The sequence below is a fragment of the Tenrec ecaudatus genome, chromosome 1 (genome assembly GCF_050624435.1).
Source record: "Tenrec ecaudatus isolate mTenEca1 chromosome 1, mTenEca1.hap1, whole genome shotgun sequence".
Lineage (NCBI taxonomy): Eukaryota > Metazoa > Chordata > Mammalia > Afrosoricida > Tenrecidae > Tenrec > Tenrec ecaudatus.
This window is the reverse complement of record NC_134530.1, coordinates 230,924,929-230,930,928: the sequence shown is the minus strand read 5'-3', so window position 1 is coordinate 230,930,928 and position 6,000 is coordinate 230,924,929. Positions and strand designations below refer to the sequence as shown.

Below are 6,000 nucleotides of genomic sequence, written 5' to 3'. Positions count from 1 at the left end.
GTTGTGATGAACAAGAAAATTATTCAACACGCTTTGCTGGTCTTTTTCTCACCAATGCAATTAAAATTTTTCTTAAATTTCTTCACAATAACCTCCCTGTGATCATTCTGTGCCCTTTGAGAAAATCCATCAAGATCACTTCTTCAGAACCACCCTCCCCCGACAAACTGTCGCCATAGTCTTTGGAGGTCACCTCTCTGCCTTGAATTGAGCAATGTTATAATTTATCTTCCTTTATCTCAAACCTGATTTTCTCATCTAATATCTGCTATGTCTAGCACTCTGGGACACACTTGTTGTAAGCCATCAGAATCATAGTGGGTGACGAGCGCTTGGCTGTTAGGTCAGTGGTTCAAACCACTGGCAACTCTGTGGGAGAAGAGACAGATTACACTCTAGGACACTCAAAGGGGCAGGGACCCTCTGCCCGGTATGGTCACTATGAGAAAAGGGCATATGAGCACATGAGCAGGGCTAGGGCTCTCCTGAGGGCCTGGGCATAAGTTTCCTTAGTTCCCTGGCAAGTTTCTGGCTCTATGGATTTAGAAAAGGAGAGGAAAACAGACTGGGAGGGGCCAAGCACAAAAGTGTCCGTGTCCAGATTGCAGTCCACACTTTTTTTTCTATAAGAACATCTTTTTAAAGTTGTTTTTTATCCTCTCAATTAAAACCACCTCTTATTTTTCTGATTTTTAAATGACTCAGTAAATTTGACTTTTTATTAGAATGCACTATAGCCTGCAAAGTGCAGCTGCATCACAGTTCGATCCATCATAAACACCGCCATGGGCCAGTAAGAGCCTGGAGTGAGGAAAGGATCCAGGGAAGTGAAGCTGTTTCACACATCACACACTCGCTTTATTCTCGTCTCTAAAGGCCACGCGCCCTATTTTAACTGATCTACAAATGAAATGTTGTAAACTAACTTTAATGTTCTATGTTCACTGGATTAGAAAACTTAATACAATTAGGATTACATATGTTGTGGTTACATAATCTGGTGTCAATTTGAGGATTAAGAGTGTAGGGGTAGGGTCTAGCCTGTCAATTGAGATATATTTAATAAGGCCTCTGTGTGTGCAGGGCCTTCTCCTGAGGATTCTGGGAACTCCTGTAATTCCTCCCTGGAGGCATGAGATACTCTCGGTTCACTCCCTGCAAAACATCCTTGTGGAGAAGACAGAAGGAGAGAGGCTGATGGAGCCAGACCTCTGGAGCTGGAGAAGCCATGTGGAGATCCCTGAAAATGCTGAGATGCTTACACCACCACTGAATCCACAAGACTTCCCACCCACAGACCTGTGATCTTCCTGTACTTGACGTCATTGCACGTGTTTCCTGAGTCTGAAGAGGACTTTATAGATTGGTATCAGACAGATGGGCTAATACCAGAATTATGGACTTAATCTGGACTGGGCTGGGAAGTTTTATCAATATTCAAGTGCTCTTGTATATAAAGCTCTTTCTTACACACATATTAGCATCTATGAATTTGTTTCTCTAGTATATCCAGACTAACACAGATGTCAATACTACCAAAAAGCGATTTAGGATGCAACCCAAGCCCAATAAAAATTCCAACAGCCTCCTTCTTTTATAGAAATGGAAAAAAATTCTCAAGTTCATTAAGGAATAAAACAGAACTTGCATAGCTAAAGCAATGTTGGGACATAACAATGTAGGAGGGCTCACTCTTCCTGATTTTGAAATAGACAGCTATAGTAATCAAAACAACCTGGTACTGGCATAACAATAGGAACCTAGACTGGTGGAATAAAATGGACAGTCTGGAAAGAAATCCATATATTTATGGCTAAGAAAATATACATATATGCAATGGAATACTATTGAGACAGTAATGAAAATAGCTTCTTGCTAAATACGGATAAAGCATGAAGACATGAGGCTGAGTGAAATAAGTCAGTCATAAAAGGACAAATATGATCCCATTTACATAAAAAGATAAGAACAAGTAAATGTGTAGTGTCAGATTCATTAATGGTACCAGGTTATTGCATATGGATAACCGATGTTCAGTTTGTGGTGATGGAAAAATCATGGTACATCGCACTGCCAAGTGATGTAATTGTGATGCCTCTGTTAAAAAAATGGACTGTTTGCACAAGTTGTGTGGTAGATATGTTTACTACAACAACAAAGTAGCTGTTGAGACATATGTACAACCAAACATCTCATGAGATTTGGTTTCTTAGCTTGGAGGTTGAGAGCCACGGTTTCATTGGCTACCCCAGTTACTGGCTTAATATTAAGTTTAGTGCTTCTATTCCACTTCCTGATTTGCTGTGAAGTGTCTTTGGTCTTAAAAGCTTACAAGCAGTCATCCAAAGTACAACTGGATGTGTTCACCTAGTGTTTATTCACCTAGACCAACAGGGAAGGAGGAGAGGCGGAAATAAGAGTGGGAAATGGAATGTATGGATAATTGCCTCCACACATCCTTTTCCAGAGAGCAGAACAACTAGTGGAAACCAACCACCATTATGGAATGTTTTTATTGGCGTCCATAGAAAAGCTCTGATCAAAGAAGGTGAGGGGTGCAGATACGCTTTCAAATTCTCATGGACTCCAGACTTTCTGGGGTCAAAGAGGCTGGATGAACCTATGATACCCTTGCCCTGAGATCATCTTTAAACCTTAAACCAAAATCTCTCCCAAGTCTTCCTGAAGCCAAGCAGTAGTTAATCTAGCTCATAATAAATAATGCCAGCCCTGAGTCTCATGCTCTTGTATGCGCTTTCTATATGGGATCAAATTGATGGTAGCAAACGGAAAGACGGGATAGTCGCTTGTGGGGGGCAGGGCAGTGCATTTATTCTGTTGATGGGAAGGGAAACTTGGAAAGGGGGGTGAGAATGAATGATGGCACAACGTGAAGAATATAGTGAGAGACACGCAGTGCACCTGGAGGAAGTGTGGAATTGGTGTGTGGGTTCTACTGTGCATATTCTCAGCAGCATCCACAACCAAAATCTACCTATGAAAGAAAACCCCATGGATCCCTATGCTCTGATGTGATTCTTCCTGGGGTCTCCATGAAACAGAGATTGATTGTACTGCAGTTAACGACGGCAGCAGCAAAATTAGATGGAATATACAGTCACCCAGAAACCTACATGAGCAAAAAGCCCAAGACTGTGAAAAACTATCACGGGCAGCAGATGACTGTCCTGGGGAATTGCTCCCTGATTTCTTATTTTATAAAGTGCTATGATGATGTAAAGAGTGGAAAGCTCTTCATTAGAAACTCATAATCAGTGTATCTAGAAAAGCAAGAGTGAAAAATAATTACACCATCATCTGGAAACAAATATTGCCTGGAATTACAAAAAACCAATAATACTTGTTGAAAGAAAGGGCATCGCTAATAGATAAAAGTATGAAATTGGGGAAGAAAGACTCACTCACAGGCGCTTAGATAAGGCTTGCTGCTGCGTTGAGAAGGGGCGTTGGTCATATTTTACACCATTACCAGGCACACTACTCGACAGCAGCCTCATTCGCCTCTTTGCCTGTGAAATATTTGGATATGGAATAAACATCTCACAGCTTCCACCACTGACTTGGACTTGAGGCTTTCGGGTGTTGGATGTGAACCTTCATCAACAAGATATATTTCCCAACTCTTTATTCTGTGGTTACAGAGGGCGTGGAGACCAAGGTTTGTGCGCATGGACTGGCAGTGAAAGGTGTCTGATCCCGAGCTCTTCAGGGTCTCTGCAGGTGTCACAGGGCTTGTTCAACCTTCTTCCCCACAACTGCCAAGTTTAAGAAATTTGGAGGTTCAGCATCGCTTCAGCCCATCTGCAGACAAAAAGAACAGCTGACTAGAATAAACCCACGAATTGCCCCAGTGCGCATACTTCCACTCCTCTGCGTCCCTTCACAAGAGACGGAGTTTGGGCATTATTTGGTCAAGATGAGAGTGCAGGGAAGCTTGAAAAGGAAGTTAAAGTAGCTTCTCTTCCAGTCTCAACATATGGGTATGAAAATGTTAATCATACAACTAATGACTTGGTTAAGTCATTATCACTAGAGAGAACAATGGAGTTATACACGGAGTGACTTTGTTTCAGCAAACTCATCTCCTGTGACCGAAGAGTGGGAGGGAAACGCAGTGCAGTGATGGGAATGTTAAAGGTTACGCGATTAGACTTGACTTACTCCAATGAAAGCACTAAGAATAAGGATTTCTAGGGAATGAGTGGGCATGAAGGTTAATTGAAATAACTGATAGCAAATTTCCCTGGATTCACACATTTGGGACACCTATTTTTGAATGTTAAGAGTATTGAGTGATTTCTATCCTTCAACTATATCAAATATTTAACAATAGGTTTGCATAAGTGCTGTGAGTGAGGCTTATTAGCGAGTTTGTAATTGTACAAAAATAAAATCTGATGCCGACTACTGTATAAATCTTCAGGGTTAATCTTTGTGTAGCTGGGCACATAAGGTGTGTTATTTCATAACACAGCATAATACTTTGGTTGTATTACATGAATTTTCTTACTGCCTCTCTTTATCCCTTTAATTCTTTTCTCAAGTTTTAATTGTATTTCATGTTACTATATCCCAGTTCTCCGTTTTTCCTTTTTTCCAGGAACCAGTGACGCTTTGCAGTGTGAAGCTTAGCATGTATGGACGTGTTTGTCAGCACAGTTACCGCTGCCCAGCAGGGTCTGATGTCACTCGCTAATGCCAACCCTGCTGCCCGGATGGCAGGCCCCATCTCGGTTTGACAGGGTGTGAGCAAGAGTGCTTCTTGTACGGACCACAGAGAGTCTAGTACCGTGGGGGAAGGGAAGCAAGCACTCCCTGCCACTGCAGACCGCTCAGATGGAGGCTCGACAGGGCAGAAGTTGTAACTGAATAAAGCCCAGTGCGCTCAGTACTACACTGAAGGAAAGCAGCCGAAACTTGGAAATAAAGATGCCTGCTTGCCTTTTTCATGTCCAGCTAGAGCAGCGTGCAAGAAGGCTGCCCACATATCCCGAACCCAGTGCAGTTAGAGGCTGGCTTAAAGACAACTAAGGGTTTTCTACTCTGTCCAATGGAAAAAACTAGTGATGCTGCGTTATCCAGGGCGATGGGTTCCTTGCCTAACGTAATGACCTTACTGCAGCCCCGCCCCTCTTCTCTCTGCCATAATTTAAAATACACAAGTTCTTGAATTTCTGAACCACCCTTGCCATCCTGCTAGTTCCCACAAAATAGTATTTTAATTGGCACATACCCCCCAGTTAACTTTATGAGAATTCTGTTTTGAAGATTGTAGGAATTTTTGGGAATTCTGCCTTCATATCACTGGTCAGAACTGTGCTCATTGGTCATTTCCAGCTGAAAAGAGTTTGAAGGTTCACTTGATAGTCACCGGGGGCTCAGAAAGATGGAAGAACTGTGCAGAGAGCACACCTCCCTGCACTAGTGGTGGTGATCTCCAGTCAAAATTCCACGCTGACCACAAGGAATGTGGTGCAAACCCAGCTGCTGCTACAGCATGGGATCAGTGAGGCTGTCTGTTCCCAGAAAGCGTTAGAAAGCCTCACACACAAAACTCACTGCCATCCAGTGGATTCCAATTCATAGACACTCTACAGGACAGGACAGAACTATCCCTGTGGGTTTCTGAGACTGTAACTCTACACAGGAGTAGAAAACCTCCACTCTCCTACTCAGAGATTGGGGGTTTCAAACTGCTGACCTGTGGTTAGCAGGCCAATGTGAAACTGCTGTGCCATTAGCACTCCTTACAAAACCTCAGAAACCCTATATAAACCCACTGTGAGTCGAAATTAACTTGAAAGCAGCGAGTTTGGTTTTGGTCTAGGGTGGTAGTGAGGGCAGGTGATAGAGCAAGGAATCAAGAATGACTGCTGGATTAGACTTGGGTAGTAAATGTACTGAGATAGGGAAGACTAGAACATAGGCAGACTGACATTTTATTAATATTAAGCACTGAGAGGTTGGACTCAACCACTC

At 42.6% G+C, this 6,000-nt stretch overlaps 1 long non-coding RNA gene across 1 annotated transcript in view; it reads right to left on the bottom strand.

Moving 5' to 3' along the window:
- Positions 1-3,629: 3,629 nt before the first annotated feature.
- LOC142424671 (uncharacterized) overlaps positions 3,630-6,000 on the bottom strand; it is a 48,841-nt gene continuing 46,470 nt past the window's right edge. The window contains exon 7 of the long non-coding RNA XR_012779382.1: positions 3,630-3,822. This is a non-coding gene — a long non-coding RNA (uncharacterized LOC142424671). The remainder of the gene's footprint in view (positions 3,823-6,000) is intronic.